Source organism: Rhinatrema bivittatum, chromosome 9, assembly GCF_901001135.1.
Source record: "Rhinatrema bivittatum chromosome 9, aRhiBiv1.1, whole genome shotgun sequence".
In the NCBI taxonomy this organism is placed as follows: domain Eukaryota; kingdom Metazoa; phylum Chordata; class Amphibia; order Gymnophiona; family Rhinatrematidae; genus Rhinatrema; species Rhinatrema bivittatum.
The window spans coordinates 35,699,178-35,715,801 of NC_042623.1; the positions used below are offsets into that span (position 1 = coordinate 35,699,178).

Consider the following 16,624-nt stretch of genomic DNA (forward strand, 5'->3'; position numbering starts at 1 on the left):
GATATTAATCAAGTTGACTTACAGCTAAATTTTAAATCACCGGCGTGCGGGGAAAACGGGGGTTATGAGCGCAGCCGGGCCTTGCGAGCTGCACACATTTTAGAAGAGGCCCAGCCATGCGTGTAACCCCTGTTATGTGCACAAGAGCCAGGCCTCTATCAAGGGCGGGGACGGGGAGGGAGGGGCGGTCCAGGGGGCAGGGTGGGGCGGAGCTGGAGGCCTGCCAGCACGCACAATTTACGCCAGCTCAGGAGCTGCCGTAAGTTCCAAATTAAAGAAATAAACAAAAGGTAGGGAGTTCAAAGGGGTCGGGGAAGAGTTGGGAAGAGGGAGGGAGGGTAGGTAGGGGGGTAGGAAAGTTCCCTCCCAGACTACTCCTTAACTGGAGCTGACAGGGAGGGAACTGGGGAAGGCCCAATCTTGTTGCCGCATGTAAACAGGGAAAATCTCCCCCCCCCCCCCCCCCCCCTCGTGCGCCAGCCTGGATTTTATAACATGCGCGTGCTGGTGCACGCACATGGAGGCACACACATGTTTTTTTTAAATCTACCCTTTAGGGAATAGACACTGATATTACTAGCAATAGAATCATGAGATCTATTTAATGTTTGGGTGCCTGCTAGGTACTTGTAACCTGGATTGGCCACTGTTGGAAACAGGATCCTGGGCTTGATGGACCCTCGGTCTGACCTAGTATGGCAATTCCTATTTTCTTATGAGGGTTCAACTGGAATCTCCTGAGATCCTCTGCCAGAATCACCTCAACAATTTTTCCCAACTGAAGACTTTACGTACTCTAGATTTTTTGAGAAGATGGGTGTGGCTTTTGGTGTCAAGGTCTGCAAAGATGTGAATCCTCATACAGAGGTAATGGGTCTTCTTCAGATCCTATACCATCCAAACCTGTAGCGCTTCCAATTCACTCTCCCCTAAATTTATCATAATGCTATATTTATAGCAGATCTAGTGCCCATGATAAAAATGGGGTGGGGTTAGACTAATTTCCCTGCTTCCACATGGTATAGGTAATTTCTGCAAGGTGTGATAAATTTATCGTACCTGCACTACTTTTCGTTTCACATGCTGATTGTAAGCCCTCTGGGGATAGGGAAATACCTATAGTCCCTGAATGTAATCTGCTTTGAAGTGCTTAAAAAAGTGTAAAAAGCAGAATATATTAAAAAAAATAAAATCTAAATAAATAAATAAATAATCCGCCACGGGGGAGGGGGGCGTTACAGCAAAAAGGGTTTTATCGCATATGCAGTTGGGGAGAAAGCGAGAAATCTAGGGAGAGAGAGAGCAAGAGAGAACTTCTGTAGAGACCAATATGTCACTTTACTATTTATACCACTGTAAGAGGGGGCACTTTTAACTTGCTGTGGGGATTTGGGCGTGGGGGGGGGGGCAGTTTACATACATAGTAGGAGATACGAACAGCAAAGTTGACATTACTGAAGATTTTCTGCTGTTTAAATCAATTAAAGCTACAAGAGGAGTTGATTTGTACAATGCCCTCTCTACCTAGCAAAATGATAATTGACCCTGTCTGTCTTGGAAGTAGTGCAGATGCAGAAGTGGGGAAACTATGATTTCTGAAACAATGGCTGCTAGGAAACTGGACTTTAATCACTGGGTTACAGAGTTGTGCCATTACCACACCACTCGGGCCTTGACTCATCTGCTTCAGGAGAGGAGCAGGCCCGGCACGACATATATGGTGGTGCCCCATGCAAATGGGGTGGTGCCCCATTTGCATCAGGGGTGCTGGCAGCAGGAGAAGCCATGGCTGCCAGTGGAGCCCCCCTGCCGACGGCTGAGAATCAGGAGAGGCTACAGGCTGGCGGTGGAGCCACCTGTCGGCAGCTGAATATCAGGAGAAGCTGCAGATAGGGTTCCCTTTAACCTGCACACTCATACACAACTTCTCCTGCGGTCATGCAAAGCTTTCTACCCCTCCAGAGCAGGAAAGCCAGCCACAGACCAAAGTAAAGAGGAGGTCTGTGGGGCCATGGTGGAGCTCATTCCACCAAGGCTTGATCTGAAGAGGAGGCCATGTATATGTGTGAATGTACATGTGTGTGTTTGTGTGAGAGCCTGGTGCATGTGTGTCTGTGTGAGAACCTGAGTGCTTATGTGTGTGCATCTCTGTGAGAGCCTGTGTATGTCTGTACGAGAGCCTGTATGCACATGTGTTTGTGTATGAGAGCCTGTGTGCATCTGTGTGTGTGTCTGAGAGATTATGTGTCATATATAGGTTCTCACAAGCACATACACACACACACAAACACACACATAATGTGTTTGTGAGGGAGAGAAAGCCTGAGTATATGAGGGCGAGGGGGTGTGTTTGAGAGCATAGGCATGTATATGAAAAATGGAGTGTGAGAAAGAATTAATGTTATTGGGTATGTGTGTGTGAGAGAGATAGAGAAAATAACATTTGTGCAGCCCTACCTACTCCAGTCCACAACAGTCTCAACATATTTTAATTATTGGAGTGTTTATTCATCAGATGTTTTGAAATATTTTATTGGTATTTGGGAAATATAACAAATTTATGCAAGTTTTTTTAATTATTGGATTTTGTCAGCTGTTTTGACATTTTTATTTGTATGGTTTTAATATTATGAATGATTCTTTATATCTCTTGATTTTATTACTTGATGCATTATTTAATTGTGTGTGTCTGTAGAGAGTGTGAGAATGGGGGGAGGGGGTGACATGTGCAAGACTGTAAGGTTTGCCCAGGGTACTTAATACCCTTCTCTTGACCATGGATTCTAGGGAGCGGGCAGGTGTCAGTTTTTAAAAATATGGATTGCTGGAAGTAATTGGGCTTTTTATGATGGGCCCGAGACAGAGACTAAATGAATTGGGGCAGGGCAAGAAGGGGGGAAGGCAGCACAGTAATTTTCACATAGGGCAGCAAAAAAAACTAGCACCAGCTCTGAAGAGGAGCATATTGATTCACACCAACAACTAAGTCATAATGTTATACTTTAACAAAAAAGAGGCACAGGCTCATTGATGCTTTGCAAGGAGGTCCTGGAGATTTGGCAGTGGGCAATATACCATCACTCAACCCTTCAGGTCATGTACTTATTGGGGATAACCAATTCCTTGGCGGACAGCCTCAGCAGGGTGTTTCATCCTCACAAATGGTCTCTCAGTCAATCTACTGCAGAGGAACTGTTGGACTTATGATGTCACCCCTAGATTGATCTGTTTGGAACATAAAACAATCAAAAGTTCAACCAATTTTACTCAGTTCATTCCAGCAGTCTCAGATTGGCTCAGGACAAATTCCTACTAGATTGGGGAAAACACCTTGTGTATGCTTTTCCACCATGTCCCCTACTCTTGTGGATGGTTCAAAAGCTCCTAGAAGACCATGGCTGGATGATCCTCATAGCTCCTGCATGGCCCAGGCAGATCTGGTATACTTATCGCATACGACTCTGTGTGTCCACTAGTATAGCTGTGTGAAGCTCCGTCCCTTCTGATGCAGGAAGACAGATGTTTACTTCATCCAGTCTGCAGGACCTCAGTCTCACAGCTTGGATGTTGAGCTCTCAGTAATGGTTAACCTCTCCTTGCCTAAACCCATCGAGGATGTTCTTCTTTCTGCCAGAATGCCTCTACCAGGTGGAACTACTCATTCAAAGGGCCAAGTTACTTCAAATGGTGTTCTGAGAATCCCTTCCCCTGTGACCCTTACTGCCTGCTGTCCTATTTTCATCTCTTATCTGACTCAAGACTTGCCACATCATCTGTACAAGTTCAACTTAGTGCCATTGTGGCCTACAACATCTTTAGATAACAAACCGATCTCAACTCATCCTCTTGTCTCCAAGTTTATGAAAGGTTTGTAGAACTTAAAACCTCTGGGGCGCAAGCCCCCAGAGTCCTGGGACTTAACATCATTCTTCAACGACTCATGAACCTACCCTTTGAATCTTTGGAATCAGCCTCACTGATACTGACTTGGATCTTCCTCGTGGCAGTGACTTCTGCCCAGAGGGTTAGCGAGCTTCAGACTCTTGTGCACTACCCCCTTATCTGCACTTTTTCAACAATAGAGTGCTACTCTGCACCCATCCAAAATTCCTGCTGAAAGTCATATTGGCTTTCCATCTCAATTAAATTTGTCCTGCCCACTTTCTTTCCTCATCCATATGTGCATGACAGGAAGAAACATCTTCATTTCTTGGACTGTAAAAGGACTCTTGCCTATAACAAGAGAAGAACTCAGTCTCATCACCAAGTCTCTCTGATATTTGTTTCATATGAGCCTAACAGACTGAGTACCCTGATGACCAAATGTACCTTGTCCAATTGGTTAACAGTGTGCATTCAGCACTGTCATGCTGCAGTAGGACATGACCTTTCCAGTCCTGTCAAAGCTCTTCATATTAGAGCTATGGCTTCTTCCATTGCCCCTTTAAGGGAAGTTTCTCTGGAAGATATATGCAAAGTTGCCACATGGTTGTCTGTACACACATTCATTTCCCACTACTGTCTGAACAATCTCTCAAGAGCTGACAGTGGGTTTTATTCAGGAATTGTTGCAGAACGAAGTCTCACAGTAGTGTTACTGACTGAGGAGACTCATGAGGCAATGCTCACATGAAAACTCCTGCACATGCTTAGAAGAGCTCAAAGCTCTACTAGCTTGGAGAGACAAGTCCGTTCAGTGCCACTAGATGATGTCATCCACATGTAATGGATAGATCATCATTCTATCTATGGAAACACCAAACTTGCTGTTAAGTCAATGCATTCCATCTCCAAATGTGATTTGTGAACTCAACAGACCATAAATCCAGTTTACTTTGATGCTGCTTTCAACTTACTCTCTTTCAGAACCCATATAAGAAGAACAGTAGTCAGGCATAATTCATGAAATCACGTCCTGAAAAATCTGATCTCTTCAACATGAGGTGTGAATCTGTTCACATTATAATCAATGCCTTAGCCCCTTGTTATTCTTCTGCAGAATATGTCTGCGTAGAATGAGCAATATCTTCTTATACTAATAAGCTGGATCCTGTATTGAACATAGTCTGCCATTACATTACAGAATGCCTCAATTTCAGTCCAACCAACAACCTGTAGATTTATACAAGTACAAGTATCTTCTCCTGATATTCATGGAAAAATTGCTGCCTGAGCTGAATGCAATAGGTAGAGTACTGATTCAGGACATGCAATGTATGATGACCTGAGTTCATGAGAGAGTTTTCTGGCTATGGGAAAACCATTGGAATTATTCCATAAACTGACACAGGCTCAGCTATAGTGTGCATGTCTGGAGATGCTGCTGCCTGCAAGTTCCAGCTTTTTCCAGTGGATCATCTACCAATTGGTTCTGACCAGCTCTGAATTTTATGGCATTGCCTAAACTGATTCTGTACTGGATCAATTACTGTGATGCTGGCTGCTGGAAATAAAGTGCTGTCATGGAGATGTAGCAAAGTTGAAGCCTCAAGCACTCCTCAGTGTGTGGATGTGATACATGAAAGTGTGAGGACATGAACAAAACTTTCAGTATGCCATGTCTGGAATCTGGGGTTCAGTTATGGGCACCATCCTCAAAAAGGAAATCCAAATACTGTAGTATAAAAAGTGAAAAAAAGGTTACTATGGTAATAAAGAAGACAAGAGGCATGCTGAAAGATTGAGCCAACTGGAACTGTCTATAATGGAATAAAGATGAATGAAATGAGTTTAATTATATTGCACAGATATATTATTAATTAACTCTAATGGGATCTTAGTTATGATCTTGTTATACTAAGAACAACAAAGAAAACAAAGGGACATCCTCTTAGGCACTGGAAAACAGATCCCACTCCGTTGGGATACCTACTAAGGGATGTGGCCTAGTAGCAAGGTCATATATAGTGCCCCTGGTCTCCTATGGCAGACTTTTCAAGATTCTGCAACAACAGTTAGCAAATTCTGTGGGAGATTTTCCAACATTCTGTGGTGATTATATGGAAAATTTTCATAATTTGAGAGAAGGTATCTCAGAAAAGGGAAATGAATGGATCTCAGGCAGGAATAATAGAAAAATAAGGGATAGAGGAGGATAAAGGCACAGAGGGGGAAGGAAAGGAGAAGGGGAGAAAGGAAGAGGGATCAGGGATGGGAGAGGAGAGGAGAAAGGGGAATTTGGGGTCAAGAGAGGAAGAAATGATCCACTTACACCATCCTCCCTCTGTCATTGATCATTTCTCTCATTCACATTCCACACTCCTTACGGTCTCCTCACTCATACCCCACATCCACTCTGATCCTCTCACTCACTCACTCTCTCTCCACACCCCCACCCATGATCCTCTGCCTATCTCTCCACATACACCTCCACGATCACCTTACACCTCATAGCTTCTTGATTCCTTCGTTCTCTCACCCCCTTCCAATTCTCTCACTACAGTCCCCTTACAACTCTGATCCCCTTATTCCCTCTTCCACATCCTCTTCAATTCCCTTACACCCACTCTTGCCTCCTGCACCTATTACTCACTCTAGGGGAGATGATCTATGAGTGAGATGAAAAAGGGATCTCAGGGGGAGGAGCAGAATGATAGAAGATGGAGGAATAATGTGGGGGGGGGGAGGAAAGGAAAGAGGGCTTATAGATGGGGGAGGAAAAAGATGGGGATCCTTGATCAGGAGAGTGAGGGAAGATCCCTTTTTTCACTCACTATCATGCCTCACTCACTTTCTCGAATACATTCCACACCACCTCTAATCCCCTTCCTTATTCCACCTCCCGACCATCCCCTTCTTCCTTAACTCCTCATTCACTTTCAAAATAAATTCCACACACACCCCCACTGTCCCCTCCCTCCCACAATCCCTTACTCAGTCTCACACATTCACCCCCATGACCTATAATCCCCTCACTCACACACACATTCCACACCCTCTTTTGATCCCCTTATTAGCCCACTGTCCCCTTTCACCTTCACCCCTGCCTAACTTTCATTCTCAGGTCTCCACCATTCCCTTATTAACAGTTAGATTGAAACTTTCTCTCTCCCTCCCACCTCACCCATGTGCGCAGATCCCAGGTTCCTGATGCAGCATTTAACAGCTGCAATGTGGTGCCCCAGATAGCTTCCTCTTTGTGTGCAGCCCGGGGCCAGAGTGCTGCATTTTGAACTGCAGAGACTGTCATAGTGTAGTGCAGTTTAAGGTGCAATTCTCAGGCCCATGACGCTGCTGTTAAACACTGTATGAAGAACATGTGCTTGGTGCATATAGGCGAGGTAGGTAAGGGAAGTTGGTAGCTTAACAGTTGCGGTGGGAGTGGCTGCTATATTTCTGTGACCTGTCCCCTGGACTCTCATGGTAAATCCATGGAAAAAAAGTAATTCTGCAGGAAGGGATGGATTTTGCAGCCCTTCCTGAGGTCACGGAATCATGGGAAGGGCTGTGGTCATACAGTATAAAATAATGCACCACCTTTGCCACAGCACCTACAATGAAGGTCACTGCAAAGCTGCAATGGTTTATTCCTGCTTGCATATTAGAAAATGATCTCCAGTGTCTGTGTGGATTTTTTTGGTTTGTTGAAAGGGTGGGAGCTTGTCCTTTCAGTTTTCTTAAGTTTGCATAATATAGGTCTAAAGCCTTGGCTGAGGAATCTTAGACAATTAAGAAATTTATTTCCAACCCGCATCCAGTGGTTATTAATTTCCCTCACCTATGCATTTTGTTGAGAAGAAGTTTTACCCCCTTTGTACCTGAGAGAGAAAGAGAGAGAGAGAGAGAAGATTTGCATTTTTTCATGTCATCTATATGTCCATCAGTCCAAAGGATCCCAGTAACAGTTCAGCAATTGGTGATGAAGGAGTGGATAACCTGGCTGGTACCATAACTGGAAGGAGAGAGGAGGAAAAAACAAGCCACCTCACAGGTTCTACTCTACAGCGAGCGGCTATGGAGATGCCAACAATTATTTCAAGGGAAGCCATCTTGAGGAATGCAGGATTAAGCAGTGAACTCTAGCTATTTCAAGGGAAATCCTTAAGGAGATGGGAATGCCATTGTTCAGTTTGCCCAGGGCATCTTCATATTCTATCCCAGGAGAAAGATAAATAGCCAGGTAAGTTAAGGACAGTCAATGGGCAGATCTACTGATCTATCTAACCTAGCCAGATAACTAGTGATATTCATACTTATCCAGATAATTTAATCAGATAACTTATCTAAGAACATAAGAACATGCCATACTGGGTCAGACCAAGGGTCCATCAAGCCCAGCATCCTGTTTCCAACAGTGGCCAATCCAGGCCATAAGAACCTGGCAAGTACCCAAAAACTAACTCTATTCCATGTTACCATTGCTAGTAATAGCAGTGGCTATTATCTAAGTCAGCTTAATTAATAGCAGGTAATGGACTTCTCCTCCAAGAACTTATCCAATCCTTTTTTAAACACAGCTACACTAACTGCACTAACCACATCTTCTGGCAACAAATTCCAGAGTTTAATTGTGCGTTGAGTGAAAAAGAACTTTCTCCGATTAGTTTTAAATGTGCCACATGCTAACTTCATGGAGTTCCCCCTAGTCTTTCTATTATCCGAAAGAGTAAGTAACCGATTCACATCTACCCATTCTAGATGTCTCATGATTTTAAACACCTCTTATCATATCCCCCCTCAGCCGTCTCTTCTCCAAGCTGAAAAGTCCTAACCTCTAGTCTTTCCTCATAGGGGAACTGTTCCATTCCCTTTATCATTTTGGTCGCCTTTCTCTGTACCTTCTCCATCGCAATTATATCTTTTTTGAGATGCGGCGACCAGAATTGTACACAATATTCACGGTGCGGTCTCATCATGGAACGATATAGAGGCATTGTGACATTTTCTGTTTTATTCACCATTCCCTTTCTAATAATTCCCAACATTCTGTTTGCTTTTTTGACTGCCGCAGCACACTGAACCGACGATTTCAATGTGTTATCCACTATGACGCCTAGATCTCTTTCTTGGGTAGTAGCACCTAATATGGAACCTAACATTGTGTAACTATAGCATGGGTTATTTTTCCCTATATGCATCACCTTGCACTTGTCCACATTAAATTTCATCTGCCATTTTGATGCCCAATTTTCCAGCCTCACAAGGTCTTCCTGCAATTTATCACAATCTGCTTGTGATTTTGCTACTCTGAATAATTTTGTATCATCTGCAAATTTGATTACCTCACTTGTCGTATTTCTTTCCAGATCATTTATAAATATATTGAAAAGTAAGGGTCCCAATAGAGATCCCTGAGGCACTCCACTGCCCACTCCCTTCCACTGAGAAAATTGTCCATTTAATCCTACTCTCTGTTTCCTGTCTTTTAGCCAGTTTGTAATCCATCTGTAATCCAATCTGGCTATGTAGTGCTGAATATATGGGATATTCAGCAGCATAGCCGTGCTGCTGAATATCCCATATAAGTTAGCCGGATAAGTCTTATCCAGTTAACATACCTAAACGGACTGCTTTCAGTACTGAGGTTACTGTTTGCAGTTTGCAGTATGGAGATTATCAAAACAATTTATAGCAAGTGCCACATTATTTACGTTGAATACTTTTTCAGTAAAGTTTAATGCTGGAACACCATCTCAGTGTCCAGCTTCATTACTGGCATTTAGAAAAGCATTATAAATGAAACACCCAGGGTTTTGGAGATCTTTCATACGTGCCTCTCCCCCTCCCCCATCCCAATGGAGGACCTGTATTTCGGGAATATAGAAAGAAGACAAGGACTTAGACCTAGTATTAAGTATGAACCCCTCTCTATTGAGAAAGGCTGAAATGGGGTTATATTCATACAAAGGAATTCTTTACCCACAACAGTGAGGAAGTTGTGTAATATTTTGCTAGTGGAGGCACAATATATCAAAAGAGAATTGGATAAATTTTTGGAGGATAAAAAAAGAATAGTAATTGATGTAATTAGATTCTAAGGTGGGGTGGCTTGTTCCAATCCTCAAGTAGCACAAACAGGCCTGGTTTTCAGGATATCTGTAATGAATATGTATGAGATAGTTTTGCATGCTCTGCCACTATTTTATGCAAATCTAGCTCATGTATATTTATGGTTATCCTGGAAACCAGGCCTATTTGTGGCTCTTGAGGAATCAGAGTTGGCCACCCCTGCTCTAAGAAAAAGTGCTGATCCATGGCCTTAAGATGATTGACTATTTGGGGTTGGGAAGGAATTATTTTTTCATTGCTGCTGAGTTGTGTACATTTGCATAGTGTTTGTAGTGTCTTGTGAGATAGCACAAGTGATCTGTAATTCCCCAGAGGAGAGACACATACTGGACTCTGACTTTTCTTATATAAACTTACAACAGTGGCTTAACTCTAGCCTCATTGAAACAGCATTTATCTTATATTCACTGTTCAGCATTTACTTTCAATATTCACATTCATTCTTTACCTACAGAGTTCACCTTCTTACAGGAGTTGCCTTCTCCTGGAGATCTGGGGCTTGTCTATTCCCAGCTGGGCTTAGACTCTTATATCTGCTGTCTGGGATCCATCCATCGAGCTACCTGTGTCTCTAGCTTTTAAGATCCAGCACTAGTTAAGGAGGGTAAGATGGACTTGTGGACCCCTGATCTTTGAATGTAACTATGTAACACAAAAATTCAGACTACCTTTTGTCCATATACATGCATGCACACACGTAAACTACCCTTCCAGAGCATAAACCCACTACTGCATAATTATTACATTTTTATCCTGTCTAATTCAGAACCTTTATCATCTTGCCTATGGTCATTGCAGACTAATGTCATCGTAACACTGCATCGTTGTTTTTAATAAATAGGTTACAAACAAAATATAGTAGCATGGCTGCTATGTTAGACTACTTGAATATGTAGAAATATTGTTAGTTGCTTTGAGCTTCTGAGGGAAAGTGAACCATAAATAAACAGTTCATTGACTGATTAATTGCTTGACAGGGGTAGGCAAATTACAGTTCTCGTGGATATCAATCCACTCGGGATTTCAGGATATATCTAATGAATATGCATGAGACAGATTTGCATGCATACTTCTTCAGTGTTGTGCAGACCTATCTCATGCATATTCATTAGGGATGTCCATGTTGACTGGAGGTTGCCTATCCATGTTGACTGATAGAAAGAAGGATCAACAAATATGTTCTAGGTGATACCTTTTTATTGAACTAACAATATGTTTTTAATTAGCTTTTGAGATCTATGAAGGGGCATAGCTCTTGAAAGATAGTAAAAAACATTAAGATAGTCAAAAAAGAAATGGAAGTATTTATAACACATTCTATGATGCTATATATTTCCATTGCATGCCTAGCCTCTGAACCCAACAAGTTCTATATCCAGCATTTAATCCCAGAATTCACATTGTTCACTAATGAGTACAGTGAGATTTTCATCCTAGCACACTAGTATCTGAATTCTACTAGCCTCTAAGCAGAGTAGCATCTGCAGTCCAGCACACTAGTGCCAGAATCCTTCTCTCCCAGCCTTTGAGAATATTTGGAACCTTTACCCTGGCACACTAGTGCTAGTATTCACACTCACAACTTCTGAACATTACTGTATAAAGAGGGACCTACTGTCCCTTCCTGTGACCTAGTTGATAGTGTAGCTGCAGGGAAGGGAATTAACCGCTGCTGGTAGCTATGCTGTAACCTTCAGATTAGGTCTTTATTATTTTCTATATGGTAAATTTATTTGTAGAAGTTATTGTCAGAAATTTTGAATTTAGAGTGAGAAGGAATGGGAGGAACAAAGCCTAAAGATGAAGGACTACTTGAGGCTGTTCCAGTTTGCATTATCCTGTTATTGTTCCATCTCAGAGCAATGATTTTATGTAAAAAGCTCCATGAATGCATACAGCACTGTACAGTCATAAAGCAATGATTATAAAACACTATCATTGTGCACAGTGCTGTGGAGTAACTATAGAACTATAGAATCGCCACAAAGGAATATTATTTGTAAAACACCTTCAGTATACACAGTATTGTACAGCCACAGAGCAATGATTATTTATAAATTGTATTCAGTATACATTGCACAGTACAGCCGCAAAGCCATGATTATTCATAAAATATAGGGCCTCATTGGGATTCATATTAAGGTGTTTGACTTTGTAGCCAGGCAATGCATTTAGAATAGGAGAGTGGAACATGCCATCTATGTCACAGCATCCCCATGGAAGGCTGCTGCAATGGTTGTTCCTGTATCTGTGTGGAACAGACACCTAGAAGAGTTATAGATTTTTTAGTTGGAAACTGAAATGAGAATATTTTAGTTAGTTCCTGCTTTCATCTAGAACTACTAGGCCCCAGCCCTTGGGGACAAAGGATGTGGAAGTTGTAAGATACTTCCTGAATTTTTTTATGGTTTGGCAAGTAGAGAAAAGACTATTCCCAGTATGTACCCGGATCAGTCCATACTCCTGTGGTTTTGCCTCCCCTCCAGCAGATGGAGACAGAGAAAGCTTTGACTGACTCTGCCCTATATCCTGAGGTGCCACCTGCAGTCCGTCAGTATTTCTCTATCTCCAGCAGATGGTTGTTGTGCAAAATCCTGCAGTTGGTGGTAGTTTGCCTTGGAAAAAAAAAAGTAAGCTATTAGTGTTAGTCTAGGGCTGATAGGTCATCCGATTAGAACGAGCCGGGTCCCCTGGACAAGCCCTCTCCAGGGCGGATCTCGGGGATGATCCCGATCAGGAAGGCTGTCCTACTCCTCATGTGGCACATTCTTCTCTACATGTTTCCACCCTGGCCTCTCATTGGCAAAGTACTGAGACAGATAGAGGCTCACCAGGCGGAGGTCATTCTAGTGGCGCTGGAGTGGCTACAATGTCTGTGGTTTGTGGATTTGGTCAGTCTGGCAGTGGATAGCCCCTTACGGTTTCGGGATCTGCCATACCTTCTCTGTCAGGGTCCCATTTGTTTGGAAGAGGTGGAGCGCTTTTGTCTAGCGGCATGGCTTTTGAGAGGCGCTGGCTAAAGAAAAAGGGTTATTCAGATGCGGTAGTGGCAACTCTTCTACATTCGCGTAAGCCCTCCACGTCCCTGGCGTATGTCAGGGTGTGGAGTGTTTTTGAGTCTTGGTGTGTGGACCATCAGTTAGATCCTATGTGGGCTTCAGTCTCCAATATTTTGTCTTTTTTGCAAGCCGGCTTGGCTAAAGGATTGTCCTGCAGTTCCTTATGTGTGCAGGTAGCAGCCCTTGGTTGTTTTCAGGGTAAGCTGCACAGCGTGTCGTTAGCGGCGCATCCGGATGTAGCGCGATTTCTCCGGGGAGCTAAGCATTTGCGTCTTCCGTTCAGGAACCCTGTCCTTCTTGGAGTTTGAACTTGGTGCTCAAGGCTCTGTGCGTCGCGCCCTTTGAACCTCTCAAGAGGGTGACTTTGAAGGATCTTATGTTGAAGGCGGTCTTTCTCGTGGCTATTTCTTCTGCGCACAGAATATCAGAGCTTCAGGCCTTATCCTGCAGGGACCCCTTTCTAAGGATTACTGATGCAGGAGTTACCTTGAGGACTGTGCCTTCCTTTCTACCAAAGGTGGTTTCCTCTTTTCATTTGAATCAGTCAGTGGAGCTTCCGGCTTTTTCTGGTTTGGACCATTCGGATCCCTCTTCTAGGGACCTCAGGAAGTTAGATGTGCGTCGCTTTATGTTGCGTTATCTGGAGGTCACCAACAGTTTCTGCATGTCAGATCATTTGTTTGTACTATGGAGTGGTCCCAGAAGAGGGCATAAGGCGTCCCGAGCCACGATTGCTCGGTGGTTGAAAGAGGCCATTGGGTCAGCGTATCTTCTCGCTGGTCGGGCGCTCCTGGTCAGCTTGAGGGCTCATTCTGCTCGTTCACAAGCGACATCATGGGCAGACCTCTCATCTCAGAATTGCAGGCTAGCTTGCACACCATGCATGATGCTATGAATAGACAAATGGAAAGTGTAGTGCTATTAGATAGATATGAATGAACACCAAACCCAGTGTATTGTGCAACATCTCAATTCTGAGAAGTTTTCCACAATGCTTCAAGCCCATGTAAGGGCATTAGAAACATTACACATTGTTTCAAAATCTGACAAGGAGAAGAGAAATATATATGCATCAAAAATGTTACACAATGTTTCAAAACCATAATTACTGGAAAGTAATACTATGGCAATTTCTTATGTTCTTATGCTTTGGAAGTGTTATGTAACATTTTAAAGCAATGTATGAGAAGCATATTATCCAGGTATTAAAAATATTTATGTAGACCCTGTCCCAACTTCATCTTGGTGACAGGAGCTCACATGCAAAGTCAGCACCCATGCTCCTGGATTCTTAGAGGAGGAAGGACACATTTTTTAAGGTAGTTAAAGGTTTACTGGAGGTCCTGTATAACAGTGCAGTAAGAAAAACAAATATCACCACTGTGTGTTGTTCAAAATAAAATCATTTACTGGTAAAACTCAATTGCGGGCATAAATCACAGAAGGGTGCATTTTTGTTTAGTGCAGAGTCAATACATAAAAATAACGTTCAAAGAAATCACAGTCTCTACCCTGGCAGTAGGTACTGTTGGGCAGCAAAACCCTCCTTGGCAGTTCCCCTGGTAATACCTGCAAATCCGGATACAGATCCTAGAATCAGAACTGAATCTCTTCTTTAGACATAGACAAGATGAGCCTTACCTGATGTTTTCCTCAGACAACAACTTAGGGATCTATGCTTGTGAGGCAGTCTTCCATCTGACTCCCCACAAACATGAATCCTCTCTCTCCACCATTCTGAAGAATTCTCTGAAAGCCAGAAGTATGAGCTCAACCCCCACTTCTTAGAAACCATTTCAGAAAATATTAGGAATGCATCTTGAACCCTAGGGCAAGTGTCTACCTATTTCTGAAGGCCTGGGCACCCTGACCTTGGGCCCCAGCTACCTTCAGTAGGACAGGAGGCAGGCAGGCAGTCCTCTCCACTTGGAGAGACTACCTCAAGAAGACTTCTGTCTTAGAAAGCGAGACCTCGAAGAATCCAGGACAATGAAAGCATAGGAGTTTTGTTAAAACACTGACTCCTCCCTCTGAGGAGTGCCAACCACGTTCACCACTCCAAGTCTACTCTGACCTCCCACTTGGCTGCTAAGACTCTGAGGCCAATTAGTAAGGGACAGTTTTGTGACCCCTCCCCCCTCTCCTTTTAAACCTATGTCATACTGATAGGGATACACTGGCAGGTCTTTTGGAATTTTTAGAAGAAATCCTGGCAACCTTCTCTACCTCCTGGATTCCTTGCAGGGACTCCTGGCTAAGGGACTGGGGTCAAGGGGTCTGGCTCTGCAGCAGCACAGATGCCTTCTTCTTCCCCCACTGGTTCCTAGCACAGTGGAAAAACATATTGCAAGAACAGTGATAGAAGGTACTCATTGTCCCTGTGGCTGTTCCTCTTCCTTTTCTCCAGTGGTGTGCATTAAAGAAAGGAAACTGCACAATATAGAAAAGAGACGGGCGATCACAGGTATAGTAACTCTGCTTTCTATATATTTAGTAAATTAAAATGGATACCCATTTTGTGCTTGTTTAAACCAACTCCCAGTTGACTGAGAAAGGAGCATAGACTCAGGATTTTTTGTTTCCCATTTATCATGTGTGTTGGGGAAGACTATAGTGATAGGAGTATACTACCGTCCACCTGGTCAAGATGGTGAGACGGACAGTGAAATGTTAAGAGAAATTAGGGAAGCTAACCAAATTGGAAGTGTGGTAATAATGGGAGATTTCAATTACCCCAATATTGACTGGGTAAATGTATCATTGGGACATGCAAAGTTCCTGGATGAAATAAATGACAGTTTTATGGAGCAATTGGTTCAGGAATTGACAAGAGAGGGAGCAATTTTAGATCTAATTCTCAGTGGAGCACAGGATTTGGTGAGAGAGGTAACAGTGGTGAAGACGCCTGGCAATAATGATCATAATATTTATTTATTTATTTATTTATTTAAAGATTTTTTATATACCGGGGCACGTTAGAAACATCACCTCGGTTCACAATTTAACGTAACATAGCAACAAGCTTTACAATAATTTAAAGTATAGTAACGAGACAGATAACTAAATCAACTTGAGAAGAATGGTTAAATAAATAATTCGAGAGGAGATATGGTTAAATAAATAACTCTAAAGGCGAGCATAGGAAGAGGGAAGTTTTAACTATTAACAGGGTGGCAGGATGTAGACGGTGTAGAGGGAAGAGGGGAGGGTGGTAGGAGTGGGAGCCGGGATGTATGAGGAGGCAGGGATGAGAAGAGGGGGGGTCGGGGAATTATTAAGAGGGGTAGAGGCGTGTCAGTCTAAAAGGGCGTGTCTTTGGAGTACTCAGTTAGTCAGGGTATGCAAGTTTGAAGAGCCAGGTTATAATATGATATCATAATATGATCAAATCTGAATTAATGACTGGAAGGGGGACAGTAAGCAAATCCACGGCTCTCGTGCTAAACTTTCAAAAGGGAAACTTTGATAAAATGAGAAAAATATTTAGAAAAAAACTGAAAGGAGCAGCTACAAAGGTAAAACGTGTGCAAGAGGTGTGTTCATTGTTAAAAAATAAC

General features: G+C 43.0%; 1 protein-coding gene across 4 annotated transcripts in view; it reads left to right on the forward strand.

Moving 5' to 3' along the window:
• The window catches only part of SHANK3 (SH3 and multiple ankyrin repeat domains 3), a 1,690,229-nt gene that overhangs the window by 399,134 nt on the left and 1,274,471 nt on the right, over window positions 1-16,624 (forward strand). The gene's annotated exons all lie outside the window — the stretch shown is intronic.